This window comes from Mastacembelus armatus, chromosome 8 (assembly GCF_900324485.2).
Source record: "Mastacembelus armatus chromosome 8, fMasArm1.2, whole genome shotgun sequence".
NCBI lineage: Eukaryota > Metazoa > Chordata > Actinopteri > Synbranchiformes > Mastacembelidae > Mastacembelus > Mastacembelus armatus.
This window is the reverse complement of record NC_046640.1, coordinates 16,807,122-16,830,828: the sequence shown is the minus strand read 5'-3', so window position 1 is coordinate 16,830,828 and position 23,707 is coordinate 16,807,122. Positions and strand designations below refer to the sequence as shown.

The 23,707-nt window shown below is 44.3% G+C and overlaps 1 long non-coding RNA gene across 2 annotated transcripts in view; it reads right to left on the bottom strand.

Moving 5' to 3' along the window:
- The window catches only part of LOC113141209 (uncharacterized), a 41,604-nt gene extending 22,940 nt beyond the window's left edge, over positions 1 to 18,664 (bottom strand). For both annotated transcript variants that reach the window (XR_003296723.2, XR_003296724.2), the window contains exons 1-2: positions 18,376 to 18,664; positions 16,552 to 16,751 (exon numbers count right to left, since the gene is read on the bottom strand). This is a non-coding gene — a long non-coding RNA (uncharacterized LOC113141209). The remainder of the gene's footprint in view (positions 1 to 16,551; positions 16,752 to 18,375) is intronic.
- Between the last annotated feature and the right edge of the window lie 5,043 nt (positions 18,665 to 23,707).

Below are 23,707 nucleotides of genomic sequence, written 5' to 3'. Positions count from 1 at the left end.
ATAAGATTCTCATAAAAATTTTTTGGGTATTGATAATTAATTTTATGGGTCATGGTATCCTTTGGTAGAACAGAATGCTCTTCAGCTTAAATACTACACACTACAGTCCAGAATGCACTGTTAGAAGAGCAGTAAGGTAACAGTAATTTTGTGTTAATTTCTGTCTCCCAGTCTATTTCCCTCCATGTCACTTTCCTTGTTTTTAAATGGGCTTGCAGCTCTGTCTGTCTGTGTGCATTTATCAGAGGGAGCAAGCGTATGTGTGTGTAGTGTGGTGATGGAAGTGTTGGGGGGCATTGACTGTCACTGTGAGGCTGACAGCTTCAAAAGCAAAATGACGGATGTCTCTGCCCAGCCACCCCCCACCACCCACCACACACACACACAGAGACAGACACACAGTCTCAAACAATCCATTTAAGTCCCTTTTTACCACTGGAGGACAATAAAAAAAATGGGTCGTGTGAAAAAGGGGGGCACTCACTCACACAGATGTACACAAAATGATGGCCTATTGCATCAGCAGCATCCCTCCTTTCTGTCAGCTAACACTTTCCCATCTCCTCCTTCAGTCCTTCCTTCCTTCCTTCCATCCTTCCATTACCAGTCTCTCCCTCCCTCCTCCAACCACTCTATTGATTGAGCCATTCAATTTCCGGCTGTAATTCAACTACACTGTTGCACTTGAATATGTAAATGAGCCCATGGGGGTTGCCGGTGCTGCTGTTGTCAAGGAAACCTCTCATCAAACACAGGCACCAACACAGGATGCTCACACACACACAAGCCTCATTTAGGGTTAGCAAGGAGAGACAAGGTGAAATGTGTGTGTGTGTGTTGCTGAGTGTTGTCCTCATGTGAAACAAACTTTTAAAGTGGTGTGAGGGTTGGCCAGGGCTAAAATGACCCCACTGTACCCTTGTGTGTGTGTGTGTGTGTGTGTGTGTGTGTGTGTGTGTGTGTGTGTGTGTGCGTGCGTGTGCGTGTGTGTGTGTGTGTGTGTGTGTGTGTGTGTGTGTGTGCATGTGTGTGTGTGTGTGTGTGTGTGTGTGTGTGTGTGTGCGTGTGAGTGCGTGTGAGTGCGTGTGAGTGCGTGTGAGTGCATGTGTGTGACAGAGACTGAAAGTGTGTGTCCACTGCCTGGCCTCATGCTCTTTAAAGATTCCCTCCCCTCACCTACCGCAAAGATCTCTCCCCCTCCTCCATCTTGCTCTTTCTCTCAGTTTGCTCCCTCTCTCCCCTCTCACCATGTCTGTGCAGCCCAGTAATCGCGCTGACAGGAGAACAGCACTCTGTGTGGCTTCTGCCACCATGCATGCACAGAAACGCACACAGAACATAAACGCATGCAGAATTAAAACATTCTCCATGTTTTCTCCTTCTTGCACATGCACACCAGTGAACTCCCAGACATGAAGTAACACACTCAGACACTCTCACACGCCCATCCTGCTTCTGTCTCGTGTGCCCTTAATGCACTCCCTCTCCCTCTGTGCCACTGTCTGTCCCTGTATGTTGCTTTGGGGACATTTTTAGGTCACGAAGATGTCACACCAATCTGTGTGTGTTTGTGTCTACGTGTGGGTGGGAGGGAGAGTGTCTGTTTACTGTAATATGCATTTGCACCCAGTAATGCGCCTAAACCCTGTGTGTTTGTGATGTTAGCCTGTATAAGTAATGTGCATTATACATATGATGGGGTTTTTTGTTGTTAGCATTACTTTAAAGCTCCTGGAGAGCTGCTTTCAAAGTATTTCAATGTTACCTTAATAAAGTGTCAGCAAATTTTGTTTCAAATCCTGCAAAAACCTGATTGATGCACTAAAGCTGAGACTGTGACATCACCATTTTTTCAGCCGAGCCCTGCCTACTTCAAACCAATGAAAAATCAATCTGATAATTACATCAATCTAGCAAGTGAACTAACCAAAACCATTCAGACCGACCCATTAAAAGCAGCTGATGAAAACAAGGGTTTTTAGATCTTTAGTTTGTCAGTCTATAATAAATAAAGCATTTGTTTAAAAATCAATGGGTTGATTATTTCCCTCCAAGGATAAATTATTAACGCGACTCATAGAAGCAATGGCATTTATATGAACAATAATGTTATTTGATGATGTGGTTGGGGTTAAAATGTTCAGGTGGCACCTGGGCCCCATTCCTCTCAGAAACAATGACACTTCAATTTGGGTATGAATCAAGAAGGAAACATTTTCTCTGCCCTGCAAAAAAATCAAATCCAACGAACATCTCCCATAGTGGTTTTGTTTGAACTCAATTTTTGGGAGAAAGTGAAAGGCCTAGTGGGCATATGTGAGTGAGTGCTTCTGTGCACGGGCATGTACATGTGTGTATATCTGTGTGTGTGTGCACGCTGCTAGGCAAATGAGCTTGTCAGTATGCGGCACAGGCCTCTCTCTGGTGGCAGGCAGATGACAGTGCAGTGATTGGGCTGATTTCACAGAGGACGTGAGGGGAAATCTGAAGGCTGCCTCAGGGCTCAGGTGCTTATCACCTCCCCACACTCACACACTCTCTCACACAGATTCGCATTCATGTACCTACACGCACAGATATATACGCTATTGCCACCTTTTGCAGCCTGCCTTAAACACACACAGACGCATGGACACAAGTGAAATCAGAGATGCAGACAAGCACACACTTGGCTGACACATATACGAGTACATACATGTATGTCTCCTCTACTATAGTAAAATATTATCATCAAACTTTGTGACTCTGCCGCCCGTGCTTTCGGTTCGTCTGTCTCTGTCCATTTCCCTGGCCACCCAAAGTTAGCCACACACACGACACAGGTTTGTGTGTGTTTGAGACCAATTATAGCCCAGGGCAGGTGGGAAAGGGGAAATTAGAGTTTGTATGAAGGTCTGCATATACTTCCTAACACAATCATTGGCAATTAATTACAGCCTGACTAGCAATTGGTATATTACACAAACAAACACAAACACAAACACATCCCCCCCCCCCCCCCCCCCCCACACACACACACACACACACACACACACACACACACACACTACAAGCCAAAGAAAATTCATTTTTGCATAGGGCCATTTTTGCATATTTTTATCTTTATATTTCTCTGTCAGACTCCTGAATTACCATCCATGTTTTGAGATTTTGTTGCAGAAATGGTTTAACATTATCAGTGTTATTCCTACATTACTTTTGGAGACATTTTTCTGCTTCAGTCAAGGTGGCACCTTCTCATGACAACATGGAGTTTGCTCATGCAAAGTTAAACCTATTTCCTGTTTTAATGTGAGTTCATCAATGAGATATTTTATGTAATATGTGCTGAACTCAGTATAGGATGATATCTTTAATCCATTATCCAAGTATCCTTGAGGTTACTCTGTGTTGTAGTTGCCTTTATCCTTGCTAAGCACTTCAAGGTATTTTTTAACACTGGTGAAAAAACAGACTAATCTTTCTTCTAGCTCAACAATTCATTTATTTATACTTTAGGTGTTACAAAGGGTCTTTTCAAACCTGCACCTTGTTAGGTTGAACTAGTGTGCAACCATTAGTGCAACCAGAAACTGTTTGTAGTGGGAATGTGATCTGAACTTAATTGAACCAAGTGCAAGGCATACTCTGGAGGTTTAAGCTGAGCAGCTCCTGTAGCCTGGTGCTTTTTGCATGCTGGGATGTAGATTAGCAAAACAGTTGCCAACAACGAGCCAGACAATGAATTGAGTTCTGACCTGGACCTAGTAACAAAGTAAGTTGTCTTCTTGATATCTGAAGATAGATGACAATCTATACTCCTGTATTAATTTTCTCACATCACAGAAACATCTAATGAGTTGAGAGACAGAATCCTTGTGGCTTTCACTGATGCATTTTGACTAGTCAGAATTTTTTTCTGTGTAAAATGAAACAAAAGCAAGGGGGAAAAAGCAACAAGTTTACCAACTCCTCCACTGATTCACACCAGAGCAAACAAACTAGTTCAAGTTTTTAAAAAAACAACAAAAAAAAACCTGAAGACCAATGTAAAAGATATCCATTATAAATTGAACTGCTGAGAGTGCAATAATGACTAGAACTGATGCTTTCAGATTAACACCATGCTACTCACACAAATCTCTGATTTATGTTCTAATTTACTGATATCTATTACAACAACCAAATTATTACAATTATTACCAAATGTGGAATTAACTTGAGATGGTCCACTCATGTAATGTTGCAACTATAGCAATGAATCACTATGTTTTTAGTGTTGTAGGTTATCATGAGACCCTACAAAACTAGTAGCATTAAAGATTACACTGTGTATTCCTCTGATGAGTGATGTGATGCTTTAGCAGTTTATATGCAACTAGATCTGACGTGGTTGGTTGAGCTTCAGTCAGCTCCAGACCAAACCAGTGCACCAATGCTGTTTCATTTTAGTTCACAGCAGTGCAGCAATTTTAAGTAAATTACCTTTGATGGTTCAGAATAGATTGAAATGGGAACTGTGAAATAGGGCTAGAAAAAAAGGGGATGATAAATGACAAAAGATGTATTGAGGGTAAAGGGAGTGTAAGAGGTTCAAGTCTTTGGTGTCGCTCCACTTAGTAAAAAGTGTCTCAATAGCTGTTGTCAAAAAGAGATGTTAGACAGTCTGCCTATTTTCTGTCTGTCTGCATGACTGTGTGTCTGGTTTTTGCTTTGTCCACCTTGTCCGTCTATTTCTCGGACTTTCTCCAATCTCACACAATCTGTGCAGCAGAAAAGGCTGTAAATTAAGCATCTGATATATATATATATATATATATATATATATATATATATATTTTTTTTTTTTTTTCTCCCTCTCTCCCTCTCCCTGTCCTTGGTTGTTATCCCTTTGCTTGGTTCCTCTCACCCGCCTCCTCGGTCTTATACGTTCACTCAGCCCCCTGTGGCTTGCCTGACTGTATTTCTTCTTCCTCCTTTCATCTCTGTCCTTACCCTCTCTTCTCACTGGGCGAGATAGAGAGCGAGGGTGAGGGATGGTGCGAGGAGGCGGAGGACTGGGGTGGGTGGAGATCATAGAGGAGATGAGGCTGTGTGGTGCGGATGGATAGGCAGATGCATTGATAAGGGCTGCCGACTCCACAGCACGCTCGCTGCATATCCAATCTCTCTGCCCCTGTCTCTCTCCCTCTCCCTCATCTCTTTTTTTTTTTTCATTTCAGGACTAATGCTCCCGTAGCCTTCAAATGTCAGTTCAGTATGGCAACCTATTAGATGGTTAGCCAGAGTGGCTGACAGCTCTTTTCCTCTCTCTCTCGCCTTCTCACACACATTCAGGACGGAATTATTGTCTGAGGCTTTTGCTGTCATTCAGAGCAGGTGAGAAAGACACAGGAGGCAGAGAGACAGGACAGTGCAGCAAAGGATGCTCTCACATCTCCTTTTAGACATGCCACTCCACCCTGCTACTCATGTAAAGCAGTCTACTGTATTTAACGCTGCCATAATCAATATTTTCAAACTAACAATTAATCACCTGACCACTTGTATGCAGAAGGAGATGTGTAGTGAACAACACAAAGAAATAATACATGACTCTGCAGTTTTCTTCAGTTTTATGGAGCTATGTAGCATTTATTTTTCTGCTCATTGTTTTGGTTCACTCTCACCTACTCTGATCAGTGCTTCCTGCAGCAGAAGACAGCTGTTTTCAGCAAAAAAAAAAAAAAAAAAAAGCTCCAAACACTGACTGTACACTCTCTGTTCAGCACCAAACAGCTGACAAAGTTGGTGACTACATGGTGAACACAGTGGAGCATTTAGCCACAACAAGCCAGACATATTTTTCAGGAGCTGGTAAAAACCAAAACAAAGCTAAGATGCCATGTGTTGGATATACCAGCTGGACCCCCCCCCCCCCCAAAAAGAAACCTCTAAATAAATGTTAATTCTGCTCTACTGGATGTTTTAGTAGGCCAATGGTTGTTAGTTTCTTATTGAAATAATACTAATACCTGCCCAAGTGCACTGAAGATTTCTATTATATATTCAAAACATATGATCTGAAACAAGCAGTACATAAAATTGGGTAAATAATTTTCATCCAAGTCTTCCACTAAAATGTGGCTTAAATTCATCAGTAAAAGTACTGTAAAGGGACATATACTCCTTTAGTACTTTAGTAATAGTACTTTAAGTATGTTCTCCTGATAAAACCTAGTATTTCAAATTGAGATTTTTTTTACACTCTGGTAGTGATACTTTCACGTTGCATCTGAACGCTTCTCTATCACTGAACACCACTAAAAAGGCCACAGTTACAGAAAAGCCGAAATAGAAAGAAATATTTATATAATGTATAACCAGAGAGCAAGAGAGTGAGACAGAGCGAAAGACACAGGGAGAACGGCATGAAACAGAGGATTAGGGGCTTATTTAGCCTGCATGAAATCCCCTTTTTCTCTCGCGCCCTACAAAGGGAAGAAGGCAATTGGCCACATTATACAAAAAGGGGAAAAGAGGGAGGTATGGGGGGGTGGAGGTGAGACACAGAGAGGGATTGCAAAAATCTTGCTGAATCCATCGTTGTTTTTTTTTTATGTTTCCTTGGCATTGCCTCTGCATGGCTGCCGCCTCACCTGTGACATCACATTTATCAATACAGAAAGCTGTTTTTTTTTTCTTTCTTTCTTTCCTATTTTGGCAAAAGAGGGAGAGGGGAGCAAAGGAGGGAGGAAAAAGTGACATTGGCCTTGAAACCTGCTATTGTCTTGCCTCCAGAACAGTCAGCCAACCAGGCAGTTTAGTCAGAGAGAGAGAGAGATAGAGTGAGAAAGAAAGAGAGAGAGAGCGAGAGAGACAGTTGCCATGGTTACATCCCGGGAGATACGAGCACACTTGTTTATCTGTTGGCCAAGGGAGCGTGCACGGCGGGCCCTCTTGCTGAGCAGATGTGTGTGTGTGTGTGTGTGTGTGTGTGTGTGTGTGTGTGTGTGTGTGTGTGTGTGTGTGTGTGTCTGTGTGTGTGTCTGTGTGTGTGTCTGTGTGTGTGTCTGTGTGTACATGTGCGTTTATGAGCATGTGGGTGTGTGGATGCAACTGAATGCACACGTGCAGACACACCAGGACTCAAACACTGACCCTTCTACAGCTTTCTTTGTAAACAAACCCATGCAGGTGGGCACACAGACACAGACACAGACAGACACAGACACAGACACAGACACAGACACAGACACAGACACAGACACAGACACAGACACAGACACAGACACAGACACAGACACAGACACAGACACAGACACAGACACAGACACAGACACACAGACACACAGACACACAGACACACACACACCTGTGTAGTAAAATCCCAGCTTACCTGCTGGGTATTATTGAACCAACAGGAGTGGACTGATGCAAGCTAATTGGCCTGGTGTGAGCTGAACACCAGCTGATGAAAAGAGGAGAGAGAGAGAGAAATAGAAAATAGAGAACAGAAGATGAGAGACAAAAGGGGGGGAGAGAGAAAGAGAGAGAATGAGAGCAGAATAAGGAAAAGTTGGACAAAAAGAAGGAAGAGAATCAGATGTGACAGAGGATGAAAGTAGGGGAAAAAGACAGAGGAAATGAGAGGCGGGAGCCAGAGAAGGAGGCAGAGCCTCCGATAAAAGAGCAATGCAGAGGGAGAAAATGAATAGAGAAATAGAAGCATTAGAGCAAAAAATCAGGGAGAAAAAAAACAACAGGAAGGAACACCTGGTTCAACAAGCGCAAAATAGATGGAAGTAGCACAACAACGAGAAGTAAGGATGAAAGAGAATATGAGAATGAGAGTGCGGAAACACGATGAGACGACTTACGATGTGATGAGATGCAATGCGACGAGCGCAAGCCGAGGCATGCTGCCATGCTAGCAGAGAGCAGCCCCGGTCCCACAGAGCAGACACTGCAGGCACTTTAGTATGTCAAATGTCACACAGACTAAGTCACAGGGCTGCACAGGCACTATTACCTCAAACACACGTCATCATACACAGACGCCCCCACAGTGGCAGAGACAGCTTACATGTTTATGACTGGCTTTGCCCGCTTTCAATTCACCAGATGCAGTCGTACATATTTACACTTAGGGCGTATTTGCACACTGGACACAACGGGATGCAAATACAAATATACAGCACCAGTGTCATCTTCAGGCTGAGATGATGGGCTGAACACACACTCGCCCATTACCTGAGACAGATAGGCCTCTCAGACACTGTGTTAGCTGGTATGCCATGTGCCCTCAGCTTCATTTGCAAACTTGTGTAGGTGTCTGCCTCTGTGTATGTGTCCCTATTTTTTCTAGTGAGGTGAGCGCCAGAGTCACCCTCCTTAAAATAACAAGCTGGCCCTTTCCCACAGGACAGAAGACAGCCATCCTGCAAGCTGCCTGATCCTCGGCCGCCCTAGTTCACTGCTCAATCCATCTCCCTCTTACTCTCTCTCTCATACTTCGGCTTCACATCTTTGCCTCTCTTACACTCTCCCTGTATCACACACAGTCAGTGGTGGCCTAATAAGCAGGGTTTCTCTTCCCGACTTTTCTTCTTTTTCTTGCTGTGTGCCTTGTGCTCTGCTCTGTATGCACATCGATGCAAACACATACGCACAAACTGCACACACATGCAACTGTGGCTGAAATTATCAAACATACAGAGACACAGCGTACTAGTGACAATAGACGCGCACACACCCTAACAAGGCAGACCACCTCCACCTCCAGCTAAGCTTAATGAGCTCTCCCCTGGCTAACTGGCCTAGAAAAGGCAGCGGTCAGCAGCCCAAAGCCCATCTATCCAGCAAGCTCTAATTTTTTTTATCAGCCACTGCACTTTAGCAGCAGAGCCCTCAGCTCTGTCTCACTAGCTTTGCAGGGATGGAGGGGTGGGGGGTGCTGAGAGAGAACAGGCCTCATTCACTCAATTAACAGCTTTCTGTGTTTATGAAACGGTGCTGAAACATATGCAGTGCCAAAACTGGAAAGAGTGGATAAATTAAAGCGGCAAATGGTTTTAAGGACTTAGCAGTCTCTAATTTACCACTAAATGGTTTTTATTGCATATATAAATAGTAATTGTAAATAAATCTGTGACAATATTGCTCATATGATAGAGGGGAGAAAACAGTAGGGGCAAAATCTCATTATACCCTGGGTAAATGCATGATTGCTTGTATCAATAAGAAAGAGAAAATACATAAAATCTTCATGTGATCTGTATGTTTTATTTAATTTATAATTTTTTTTTGATTACAGGTATCTATGTGCAAGCCTGTGTTTGAAGCCATGTATGCTTTCGATCCTGTTTATCTCAGTGGTTTCCCACCAGTAGGTGCAGGCCTGCACATTGCTTGGCTGTATGGAAATTAGGAGAAACACTGCTGAGAAGCAGATGATGGAGGAGGGAGGGGAAGGAAAGGCAAGGGTGGAAGGAAGACAGGAAGTAGGCGAGTGGTGAAACGGGGTTGGATAATGAGGATTCTGATGAGACGGATGGAGGGCCCTAGAATAGAGACATCTCAGAGATCAAGAGAGGTAAAAAAAAAAAAAAGACTAAAAGTAGAAAGACAGAGTGGGGGAGAAGGGTTATGAATGGACAGGAAAACGGGAAGCAGCAGCCACTAGTGGCGACCTGTGGAAAAAGATAACAGATGTAAAAGAAGAGGACAGAGGACAGGAGAGGAGATAGGAGGAAAGGAAAGTGAACAGCAGAGGTTGAAGGCACAAAGAGGTGTGTAGGTAAAATAACAAAAATGACAGATTGTGATGAAATATGATGTCACTAAGATGAATGGATCACAGGAGAGGACAGAAGAAATTAGAGAGGAGGGCAGGTAGAACTTGAACTATTAAAACGATGTGAGGATGAGAGGGCTGGGCAGACTGGTCACAGATATTAAATCAAAGGAAAAAGGGGGGGGGGGGGGGGGGAGCACGCTGGGGAGACAGAGCTGAAGATGGAGCAATTTAGCCAAAACAGAAAAAGAGAGATGGGAAAAGAGCGTGAGCAGAGAGATAAAAACTGAAAAAGGATGAGAAAGGAGAAAGAGGAAAAGGAGGCGGGAGGCCAACACACTAATACAGAGAAAGAGAAGAGACAGACGAGGGAGGAGGAGGGTGACGCTGGCAGTGGCAGGACACGGGTGCAGGCGTAGAGACTGTGGCATGCAGCTCAAGTTGGCATGGACTCTATCACTCACTCTCAGGCCCGGGCACAGGGCCCTCAGTGGCAGAAACACACACACACACACATATATATTATGCACACAAGCAGATCAAACACAAGGACATTTGCTCTTTCTCTAAGTCTCTCTATTACACACACACACACACACACACACACACACACACACACACACACACACACACACACACACACACACACACACACACACACACACACACACACACACACACACACACACACACACACACACACACACACACACACAGCAGAAAGAGAGAGAAAAACATTGAGCTCAGATACAAGCTGACGCATGCACACACTCAATTAGTCTCAGCCCCCCACCCCACACACACACATACTTTAGGAAGCAAAGAGATGGATGGATGAGCGTGTGCATGAAGGTGTGTGCATGTGTGTGTGTGTGTGTCTAATTGTGCCAACACTGCCAGAGCAGAATGAGGGATGGTGTCTCAGAGCTGCTGCTGCCGCTAATGGCCGCTGACTGGAGGTGACAGGCTCTGTCTCTCTCTCTTTTTCATCTTGTTTTCCATCCAATCAGCAGTCAGCACATCTGTCCTTCCCTCTTCCCTCCTCAACCCAATTCGCCGCATCCTCTCCCCTTTGTTTCTCCCTCTCATATGCCTCTTCTGCCCTTTTACCCTCACAACCATGCATCCCCCTCATTCTTTCATCTCCACTCTTTACCCCCTGCCACCTTTCATCACTTTCCCGCTCTTCGCTCATTCTATGCTCTCCGCTCGGTCCTGATGATACACAGGAGATGGCTAACGCCTGACTGATTGCATACCCATGTGTGTGCACCCACAATAATATACATATAAAGACACCAAGGTGGGTGTGGGTGTGTGTGTCCATGCATCTTGTCTTTATTTTCTACGTCCACATGCATTGATTCTGATTGCGGTGGCACCTGCATGTGTGTGGGGGCACTGGTAGGAAAGTTATTATTCCTGGTGCGATGCAGTATTTTGGGCCCGGATGAAAAGATCAAACAAAGACTAGAGGACAGACGGGCGGAGGGACGGAGGGACGAACACACGAACACACACGCGCACACGCACACGCGCACACACACACACACACACGTTCTTCAATGTCTTGCTGGCTTTTCGTATCCCCGGTTTCTGCAGTTGCCTCACGTCTGGACTCTGTCCACAGAGAGACAAGAGACACAAGGGAGCACTGCTCTGTTTTCTATCTGCACCAGGTTATTAGACACATGCAATTAGCGAGTTCGAGCAGGATAAATATGCCTGTTTATGTGTTTCTGCGCATGTGTGTGGAGCATTTGTGTGCAATCAGGGACACATTGTATTGGATGCATCTGGGCTGGCCTGATGTGGAGACAAGAAGGGGGGTGGGAGGCTGTTAATATTACAGAGGCTGCCACATGTCTATGTGCATGCCCACTCAAACTGTTCTGTATAATTTGCAGGTTACATTTGGTTTTGTGAATCATATCAAAATCTGGCTTATCTGTGTTTCATGTTTAGCCATGCTTCTTATACCAGTCTGTCTTCAAACATGCTGTGTGCTGCCTGACCTAGAGGGAACAAACTGGCCACATGAGGTGTACAAAACAGGGCACCGCTGAGCATTTTTACCCTGCTGATGCAACCATCCATTGCCACCAACACCGTGGTAACACCAACGCAGCTGCAGAGGAATCATGGGAGATGTGTACAATCTATGTTGCTCTATTTAGGTTCTGTTTTTTTTCCTTTTGTTTTTTTTTCCTCTTTCTTGGCCCTTGTTGCATCCAATCTTTTATCAGTTATCTGTTCACTTTTTCCTACTTTACGTTCCCTCTCTGATATTTCACATTAATGGGGCCTTCACGAGAGATCTCTAAGGTGTGACCTAAAGGGTGAGAACAGAATTGAAAGAGGGAGGGCAAAAGAAAAAAGTGTGTGAGACAGAAAGAGACAGAGAGGTTGCAGTCGCAGTTTCCTCCTGAAAGAGCTCTTTTTCATTTCTTTTCATCAGCCGCCACGTGCCTGCATATCTTGCCTCTCCTCTCCTCCTCTTTTTCTCCCACACACAAATCCCCTTTCTCTTTAGCTCATATGTATGCAAATAAGGCATCCTATGCAAATGAGACAGGTAGGGACTGGCAGTAGAGAAGGAAAAGAAATAGGCTACAGGAGGGGGGTGAAAGGAAGGGGCAACAGAGGATAGAGAAGGGGTAAAAGAGGAAGTGATTCAGACAGTTCATCGTGAATCAGAATTCTGCCTTTCACTTAACATAGAGCTCATATATGTAACTTAGTAAAGGTGCATATATAATGCATGACAAACATGCACTTACAATTCAGTGGTTTATATTGTCAAAATCTTAATCTAGACAAATACAATGATTTGTAGCCTCTTCTTTATCTCAACAGTTTTGTTAAAAGCACTGTTCATGTCTGTTTTCCTTAAACCCCACTGCTTCCTGTCACAAAGACTATGTGGCTACTTATCCCTCCTCCTCCACCCTCCATATGCATTTGTTTTCTCTTTCGTTTTACTGAAAAGGATAAACATCTTGGAAGAGATTTTTCCATCGGCCTTTCTCTCCTTCCACCATCTGCCAGTGCGAGAAACTCTGAAATCTTTTTTGCTGGAAGAGGAACAGCTTTCTGTTCAGTGGCATAAAGCAGTCCAGCACATTTTCTGTGAAATAGAACCCTGTTGCACACATTGGAAACTGCAGCCAATCTTCAGTGATTTGTTTATCACCAGTATACTAATGTCTCAAAATGAACATTGCAATGATTTAATGATACTAAAGTGCTGCAATGAGCTAGATGTTTGGCTGTCAAATGCACTAATACTAGATGGTACAAGCAGGTTTGCCAGTTTTGTATAGGTGCCTAAATGGACATACATTAAGAAGCCAGTGGTGTGTTGCCAAGGAAACAAGGAAGGCTTGGCACTAATTGGCTGTAGGTTGGTTGCTAGGTTCTGGGTGGAGCAGATAAACTAGCTAAGATACATGTGAAGGTTAGCAAAACTGTAGGTATATTAGCCATGTCGCAGTGTTAATCCACCACCTACCCTATTACCTGCCCACAGTCATCAGAGGTGAAACAGGCATCAACTACCATCCCACCCTGTCTCACCTCCTGTGAGCATGTGTGTCTGTATGTGTGTGTGCCTTGCTGCACAGTTGTTTGTGTGAGCCTTCTGCTGAGGGACTCTGGAGGAGGCAATGGCATCATTTGCTTTTCATGCTTCACTGGTTGTGTGTGCAAGCTTCTATGAGTGTGTGTGTGTGGGCGTGCGTGCGTGCGTGCGTGTGTGTGTGTGTGTGTGTATACAGGCGCATGTGGTCATGTCTGCAGCCCCAAAGGCAAACAACTAGAACACATCATGATGCAGATCAGGACTCCTACAAATTTAGAATATGTATGTGTGAGAGCGTGAGAAGCTGATAATCAGTAATTTGTGTATGTGTCTTTCTCGATGTACAAGCGTGTCTGGATGTGTTGCATGTGTTCAGATGAGACCAAAGCATCAAGCGGCACACAGACAGTCCACTGCATCCACTGACCAAGCTGTCTTGTGGCACAGTGTCAACCCTGCAGTCTCTCAAACAGGCATCGCAAACGCACGTCTTATGAGCTTAATCCTAAAGATTTGGGCTACTTAACCAAACACATGCATTTAATGGATCACTGGGGTGACATGAGATAATCACAAAAGCGAATATCTGCTGTCACAAGTCAAACATGCTCTGGGGAAAGATGCAGTGCAGAACTAGAAGGGCCAAATTAGTTTAGCATAGACTGTGGATGTGCCCATGTAGGTCACAGACAGTATGATTTGAATAGCCTGGGACTGAGAAGACACATAAAGAGAATGTGCAAATGAATAATATGGAGACATTTGTCGGTTTATCTTATATTTTCCTTAATCTTCTGTACTTTGGATCTCATTCATTCAGTATCTGCCTGTCATAGTCTCTCTTCTTTCAGTACATCAATGTCCTTTCACACCCTATAAGTCAGTCAACCTCTTGAAGTCCCTTTGCCCCCCCGTGCCTGCAGGAGGGATGAAGTCATGCAACAGAGGCATTCGCTGTGCCCTCCACTCATTCACAAGCATATGGGCACACCATTGTGCCAATGCCCCTCCCAGAACACCTGACTTTGTGTAGTCACGCATGGCGGGCAGTGCACACACACCAACAGACAGGAACGACACACCTAAGCACACACAAAAACACACACTGCCGATCTTGCATGACGGGCATATCCTTGATTGTCCCCTGATGTTTCCCACTGCGAACCACCAACTGTGGGTAATATACACTGTGAAGACACCCTGCACTGTAGCACGAGCAGTCTTGACAATGACTACACTGGATAGAGTTACTCTGTCTTTTGCTCCGGCTTGTGACTTAACTGCACAGATGATAGAGCGTGGCACTAACGCGCTCAGAGTTTAGAGGTTCTAATTCCCATCTGCACCAGTCAGACTAAAAATATGTGCACTCACTGGTATCGTAAAGTAGTTAAGATAAAAATGTTCACCACACAGCATATGCTTAGTTCCCTAGTCTTGCATTACACTGCAGTATTTACTCAATAATTCCATTCCAGGGATACTGGAGCACAGTGGGATCTCTATGAGGGCTAATTTAGCTGACGTCTTTCACCACACACCACCTGTGTGGGGATTAAAGGAAAAGTTCAGCCTTAAAATACTAATAGTGTTCATTACAACTAGGAATAATGCACCTTGTATTTCTGGGTCTATTTTGGGGTGTGCTCTGTCATTCTGTGACATGATGACGTCAAACTGTGATAATTAATGCATGGCTGCATGTGTGGCTTAAAAAAGCCTTTTTTTTCTAGATTCTCAACATCTCAACATAGAAAAAGTGACTAGAGGGGTCAGTTTCTAGATCATTTTACATTCAATAATCACTGTGAGATTTTTGTTGGGGAGCCATTAATGTAATATTATACAGCAGAAAACATTGCAGCCACAAGACACCATTGCGTTGATTGGAAAGATTTTAGTGTTTACTGTGACTGCTATTTTCTACATGCATTACATTCAAAAGGTACTGGCACATTTCTGGTAAGTAGTTGAACATTTTCTTTCTTGCAGGTTTTTGAGGATCATGTACTGTAGCTGTATATGATATCTGATTAACTTTTTTTTTTTTTTTACTTAGGTAATACCTACGTCTCAGCTGACAAATTTAGTAACATTAATAGCTAGCAAATGCAAAAATACGTCATATTTTAAAAGAAAGGTCTCCAACTGCAAATTAGGCAGAGCTTTAAGCAATACAATACAAGCTTGCCACTCATTGGTAGGGCATGTCTGGAAATTTGATGCATTTTACAGGACCTTATTTCACCAATCTAAACCTCAGATAGACAGGAGTCCTCTATATGCACTGCAGTAGCTGGTAAATGTGGCATGTTGGGCTCTTTTAGGATTTAGTGGGTTTGCCTGCCAGTGGTTCAGCGATGCCACACACATAGACCCCAGAGTCAGGCTTGGAAAAGAGCAGGTAGGAAAATGGTGCTAATTATCGTTAGTTCTTTGTGATTAACCAAGTGACAGACACAGACACACACACTCACTGGTGTGATGCCCTCAGCTGTGTGGCACAAAATGGCGGTGTGTGTGTGTGTGTGTGTGTGTGTGTGTGTGTGTGTGTGTGTGTGTGTGTGCACGTGTGTGTGTCCTAGCAGATGCTGTGTCTGTAAGAGCGAGATGGGAACATGGCCAGGCAGAGGAGGATGCGAGGACTTGGCTAGCATCAACTTTGTGTATGTCTGTGTGTATGTGCGATAACATTCAGGTGAGAGAGGGAACAGTGACTGACTCAGTGAGGGCCCAGCCGGCTGCTCCATTTACAGCTATTGTGACTCATATAGACACGCACACGCACACGCACACACACACACACACACACACACACACACACACACACACACACACACACACACACACACACACACACACACACACACACACACAGAGCACAGATATACTGTAGGTGTAAACACGTATGCTAAAGACACACAAACTGATGACAGAGAGAATAGATGACACTGAAAGTGCAGGAGAAAGATTTTTTTTCTCCTGCAGGTGGAGTGTGACCTTCACTCTAATTCTCCTTTTCGTTCATCTGCCCATACCTCCCTCCCTCCCTGTATCCCTGTAGCTCAGCGCTCAGTTGCATGGCAGGTAATTTGCGCACTATTGGAGATTAAAGTTTAATTAGTGAGCAAGGAGTCATTTGGGTCTTAGTTGAGTAGAATAAGGCAGCAGAGAGCATGTGTGTATGCATGAGTGTGTCTTCTGCTCATTCACTCACCCTAACAGATCAAGGCTCATCAACAAGAGAGAAAGTTAAGAGTAGGAGTGTTGGATCCAATTCCTCCTTTCATCTTCATCTCCTCCTCCTCTTCATTTCTCTGTCTTTCTCTTTTCTTCTCCTCCTCCCTCGTCCTGCTTCCCCTGGCTCCGGAGCTCAGTTGGCAGAGTTCCACAACCATATTCACACTTCCCTGGTCCCTGTCGACACACACACACACACACACACACACACACACACACACACACACACACACACACACACACACACACACACACACACACACACACACACACCACCTCAACCATCACACTGCGCCATATCAGAAAGAGAGGGAAGGGAAGCAAAGGGAAAGACGGAGCTACGTTTGTCCCTGTTCATCTAACTGTGAGAGGGGGCCCATAGATCGGTTACCTGAAGTGAGAGGTGTATCACCTGAACCATCTTGGCATGATCACATTTTTTGTCATCTTGATATCCATCATTCACTCTAACACAGTCTGCTGGTCTCCCCCTCAACAATCTGTTTTTCCCTTCCTCAATCTGCTTTTATCAGTTTTTTTTTCTGTCTTGCAAACTTTGTCATCTGTCTCTCTACTTTGTTGTTGTTTTTACTATACTCAGTCTTAATCATGTGGACATCAAACGTACCATATGGTCACACATCAACACGGACGCACGCAGGCGCCGCACACTCTTGAGAGCTGTGTTTGCTAATGACGAGGGAGTCTGCATCCCAGCACTACTGTTATTTCACCGGTGTGAGACAGTAACGCAAATCAATAGGCAGCACGGCCCCGTGATAACGATCTGCGTTTCTCCTCTCCTCCATTCGCTTAACCGTTGTACCCGTGCCCTCCTCCTCCCTCACATCTGCCTTGATCTTGCAGCTCAAATCTCTCTCTCCCTCTTCCTCTGTCTCTGTGTCCTCAATCTCGCATCCTCTTCCCCTCCTGTCCTTCCTCTACATCTCACTGCCAGTCTTTTTCTCCCCCACCTCCCTTGATCTCACAGCATCACTCCTTCACTTTTGCCTTTTTTCACCCTCTCCTTGACATCTCACCACTTACCTCCCCTCTCTCTCCCACTGTCTTTTTATTTTCATTCACCCTCTCCCATATCAAATTTCACTTTCCCCCTTCCCGTCACTCCACTTTCTCTCACCTATTCCCCCCGCTGGTCTTCCATTTCTTCCCAATCTCCCCTCATCTGCTCTTCCCCTCTCCTCTCTACATTTGCCCTCCAGTCCCTCCCTCATCTCATCTCTTCTCCTCTTCCTTCCTATAATCCTGCTCTGTTCGGCCCTGTTGGATCCTCTCTCTCTCTCTCCTTTCTAGCCTCCTCTCATTTCAATTATCTGCCATCGGTGTATCTGTGGCTGGGCTCCTTTTAGTGTCAGCCTGTCTGCGTCTGCAGATGGAGTAAAGTATTCCCCAGTCTGACTCTCAGGTATCAGCGGAGAGTAGAGTGGAGGAGAAGGAAAAAGAGACCAGGCAATCAAGGACACCTTCTGTGGACATACCCAGAGACACAAACAGATGAATGCAATATGTCATTAAATAAAAGATCTAGGAATGAATGGAAGATAAAGAATTCTAGTACATACGGGGCCTTAATGCCTGTCGTCTACCCCGCATGTTTGGAGACAAAGTTGCCTTATGAGTTTGTTTATGTTGTTGGCTGCTGAAATGACCCACAGGGTCACACCTGTGACGCTACTCATGGAGTCATTAGCGGAATAATTATCAAAAACCGTCCAAACAACTCAGTCCAATGTGAACACACAGACATGCTACACGCATTTTTACATTCGGTGTAACTTACCCAGCCCGGATATATCTGATGTCCACATGAATAAATAGCCACAGCCGTTTAGAATAATAGTAAAATAAGGCCCATTGTGACTGCAGAACTTGCTTAGGACCAAACACGTTTTTACGTTTTCTTCCGTGTAAAAGTAATTCAGTGGTTGTCGTCTGGGCACAAAAGAAACAGGAGCTGATAAAAGCTAATTCGGCAACATGTTAATGCTGCAAATTTGCCAAAGTACAAACAAATACAAACTAAAATCCGAGATGACGTTAGAGCGCACTGCCACGCTGCTCTATTGACAGACGCCACTGCGACATTGCCACTTCCTGATTACCTCCCCGGAGCATTAGAGGGACGGAAGTTCAAAAGTAGAAAACGACCACTTCCCATTTAGGAATTAGATCGATTAGACTTTCTCAGTAGCTCTTAGAAAGCTGTTCGCTCTTACTGTGCATGTGTGTGTGTATGTGTGTGTAGTGAATGCATATGCAACAATACATGTAATCTTTATGTTCCTCAGAATTAAAAATACATTTGCTACCACTCATCATTCATGACTCCGCACAAAAAGACACTCATTCCTATTTATGCACACACGAGCTGCACAGGGAAACCACCTAAGGCATTAGGCATTAGATTCTAAGGCTTCTCATTGTTTCAGATCTCTCCTATAGACAATGGGCTCAGTGGGCCAGACCAAAGCACTCTGGCTGCCCTTGTCTAACCTAAGACAAGGTCACGCACACACACAGGCACACACATATAAGCGGACAAACACACACTTACTGCCAGCAGCTGCACTGTGGCTACAGGGCAAGGACAAGGTTGGAAAAATAGAGGACAGTGGAGGACAAGGTACAACTTAGAGGACACAGAGAGAAGGAGAGCAGAGAAAAAGAGGTGGGAAGTGCGTTTGCATGTGTGTGTGTGTTAGAGAGAGACAGCAGGAATGACACAGCGTCATCAATTAGATGAACTGAAGTGGCACAAAGAGGGAGCAGGTGCAAATCAGTGTGCGTTTGTGTGTGCGTGTATGTGCATGTGTGTGAGTCGGTGTACATTTGCACATGTGAGTTCTTGTGTGTAAGTGTAAATGACTGGAAGGATCGAATACATGGCGGTAGAAAACACCATGAGCCCCAGCAGGGCTGTCACACCAAACCTGCGCCAACATCGCTCCCTCTGTCTCGGTGGAGCACCCCACCCCCTTACCTGGAAGGCGGTGGATGTTTGCGTGTGTGTATGTGGGTGTGTGTGGTAGGAAGATGTGCGTTCCTGGACCAAACCAAAATGGGTCACTGCAAGATATGAGCCATTTTACATTTTTACATTTACATTTGTCAACCTGCACTAAACTCTGTACCTTTGTTGAAGGGTGGCAGGGTGCTCTCTTCATCTGCTTTTAAAGTAAGCAGTCAAATTGGATTTCAGCCTGCAGTGTAAATGAGAACTTACCAGACAATTCTGATTGCTTTGCTTTTGTCTTCATTTTCCTTCAGTCTTCCTCCTGCATCATTTCTTTCTTGTTCTCCACAGTCTCCTTCACTGGAGGATTCTGACAGAATACCAAGTAGCTCTGCGGCCCACTTTACAGGACCCCAACTCCCCTGCATATGTGTGTGTGTGTGCATGTTAGTCTGTGTGTGTATGAATAGAGAAAAAGAAAAGAGACCAGAAAATGTGAGTGGGCATGGCTGAGGTTATCAATATTATGGGACCCTAAACCCACAGAGCACGTCTCTCTCTCTCTTTGTTCTTCTTCTTCTTCTTCTGTCTTTATATTTTACTCCCTTGCGCTCTGGAAGGTTAGCTAGAGTCCACTGATGCCGTTACACACACACACACACACACACACACACCCTCACACACATACACACACAAACTGCGGGGGTGTTTTAAGCAGTCATGCTTGATCATGAAAGTGCTCATCAAGGCCTTTCCCCTCACATACACACAGACATGTTCATACTAAAGGCTTGCACATATTGAGTGCATATTTGTGAAAACCTGCACAGGCTGCAATAAATTCATGTTTGTAGTCACCTACCTACACACAGACAGTGACTCACTGGCACATCGACACACAGCAGGTAATGAGAATCAGCTTTATCTGATTCTTGTCACATGCCCAGGTCTCCTCGACAAACACAAACCATGCTATGTATATGTGCCTGATTCCATGTTTGTCTGTTATTTTCTCTGCCTCATCCCTCTCTCCTCCTCCATCCCTGCCCGTCTCATCTCTCCGTTACCATGTCAACAAAGCCAGGTTTAGTCCTTCAAAGGGCAACGTTCAGCAGCTGCCTGCTGGAGGTGACCGCAACGAAACACAGAAGGAGAGAAAGACAGGAAGGATAGATGGAAAAATAGATAAATGAAAGTTGTGAGGAGGAGCAGAACAAGGGAGTACACAGAAAGATTTTGGGTTAAGACTGGAAAAGAGAGAAAAGATATTCAAAGAAATAGGTTTACAGGATTTGTCCCGTCACAGCTCACATGCTCATTTTCTGCCCATTGTTCAGTAAGAAAGTGAAGTGATTCAGTGTTATGGCCTGGAACGCCTATCGAGTAACATATGTAGATGAAACAGACTGAAATCAAAGCTTGTCTTTCAAAGGAGCACACAATGCCAACTTCTGGCTGCTGGTTTGAGTCAGGATTGCAAGGCGTTGAACACGAGTTTCTTTCTTTCTCTTTTCTGTGCAGAACAAAATGATCAATATGTACTTCTCAAGGATGTAGTGAGGAAAAAGAAATTCTCCAAACAGACTTTACCAAAACAATGCACAGAGGCATGAGCAGATTTTCCAGTTGGATGTTTTCACACAAACGGTGAGCAGTCTTTATCCGAGCACCCAGTTAACACCAAATGATGGCCAGCCGTGACTGCAGACATAAAATAAAAAAACATCACAGATCATATATGTCAGCTTTCACAAGAATTAAGAGAGAGCTGGTTTTAAATTCAATTCAGTTCAGTTCCTGATTTTATACTTTAATTTCTCTGCGGCTGACTTGATGTTGTATAAGATTAAGTTGGAATCAATATATCTGAGCTGTGATTGTGTTTAATGTACTTTTGCATGCATTTAGTATACTGTGCACGAATTATGATGAATGAATGTGCATGTGTTGATGTTGTGTGGCTCATGCTCAGATCCCCTGATGTATTCTCTGGGTTTACTTGTGTCATTTTCTTCATGCCACATGTATCCTCAAGGTTTTCCACTTGGCTGAATGACTCTGCCGTTACCATGGCAACAGCAGACCCTGTTTTTGTTGTGGATGTTGTTGTTGTTGTTGATAATTTTATAGCATAACGTATCCCAGTGTGCAGGTGTTCCTCTCTGAAAGGTCAATGGCCATCACCAACCTGTCAGTCAAAGTGTGATAGAAAGATACCGCCAAAACATCGACACCATCCACTGAATGTCTCCCTTTTTCATCCCAGAGAGAGCAAGAGAAAGAGTGAGCATTTTATGTTGTCCTGCTTTCAGAACCAAATAGGAAATCCAAACCTAAACCACAACACAGATAACTCTAGTGGCTGATGCATTTATTTCTCTCACTCACAGACAGACACATCTGCCTTGCTTTCTCTCTGACCTTTATTTATTCTTTTAATGCTGAAGCTGTGCAGTGTGTGTGTGTGTGTGTGTGTGTGTGTGTGTGTGTGTGTCTGTGTCTGTCTGTCTCTCTGTCTGTGTTTCTACAGTCAAGAGTTCCCTCTTCTGTTCTTCCAGTTTTCTGCTGCTCTCCTTCTGTTTGAGTAATGTTTGTGTAGAGTGTGTGGTTAGCGCTCATGATTTTGTGTGTGTGCGATATTTGTGTCTGGAGTGTCATCTTCATCAGCCATGTCTGTGAATGCAGATGAGTCATCCTAAACCCCAGAGATGAGACAGTTGCACTTCATACACACACACACACACACACACACACATGCAGGCTTCACATTAACTGACCTCCCTTGCAGAACCAAAATGGTCTCCCACATCAACCTGGGCAAGGCTCAGTTTCCTCATTTTTACATGCTACCCAGTCTTATCAGCCTCCAAGTGTTTGATTTAATCAAGGCAAACAGGACATTTGGTAGGAAAACATGAGAAATAGTTAATTTCCATTCAAAGGCACTTGGCAGTGTTATTTGTTTTTTGAACTGTGATGCCAGTGTATCACATTTAGTTGGACTGAGGAATGAAAACAGTCAAACAGATGGAGACGATGGATAAGCAGACAGACAAAAGAGTCAATTTGAGGTCTCTATTTTTGACATATTAATGACATATTTTCATAATTTGTAACATTTATTTGATAGAAACTATTACATTTATGTTGGATATGAAACAATGTATTGATGTTCATCAGATGCTGACATATACACTGCTCCCTCAATGTCCAATCACGCTTATTTGCTGCATGTCCACGAGCCTCAAAGCACCATCTGTCCATCTGTCTGTAAGTGTCAATGGCAGGTCTCCACCCCCTCTATGTCTCTCACTATAATCTATATGGCTGGCTATATGACTGACACCCCCATGACCTCCAGCTGTGTGTCATGACAACAGGACACTGATAAATGTCAGAGCAGATATTGGCTGCCTCCGTCTCCTAAGCCTTGACTTGACTTTCCCTTGGGTAGGAACCCACCCACACAGCCTGGCCAGACACTGCAGAAGAGAAGAGGAGGAAAGATAGAGACAAGATGTGTGTCTGCCTGTCCATTTGTTTGTCCGTCCAGTGTGTTGAACCTGCGGTTATCAAGTAAAAGGGCACAGTGTCTGCTGAGAGGGGAGAAAACAGACAAATAATCTGAACAGGGACAGTAATGCTTGGAGGCATCTGAATACTCTCTCTGCCTTGTTGAAGTGTGTGTAATTAGGAAGGGGATAGCAGAGTGCTGATTGGGAGGAGCAGCAGAGCACGTTGCTGTGTTATTTTGGAGCATGCTGTGTTAAGCAGGGTGTTAAAGGCAGATGCGTTAGATATGAGTGTGTGTGCTGAGGCGTGGGTAGGGTGGCGGGGTATTTTCGAGTGCGTTGTCGGGGTGTCGAGGAGCATGTGAGCTGAGCTTTGGTGTGTGTAGTGTTGGGGTGAGTTGTTATGATTCCAGTGGTAATGATGAAGTGCAACTGTTTGTGAATATGTGTGATGGGGTAAGTGTGTGAGGGTGTGTGTGTGTGTGTGTGTCTGCATTTCCTCCCAGGCCACTCCACCTCCCCTGCAAACTGCTTCTGCATGCATAATTAACCAGAATGACTGGGGAGGTAAACACACATGGAGACATACCATCCCTCTACTCTGGATGCCTGTATTTATGTGTGTATCTCTCTGTATGTGTGTAGAT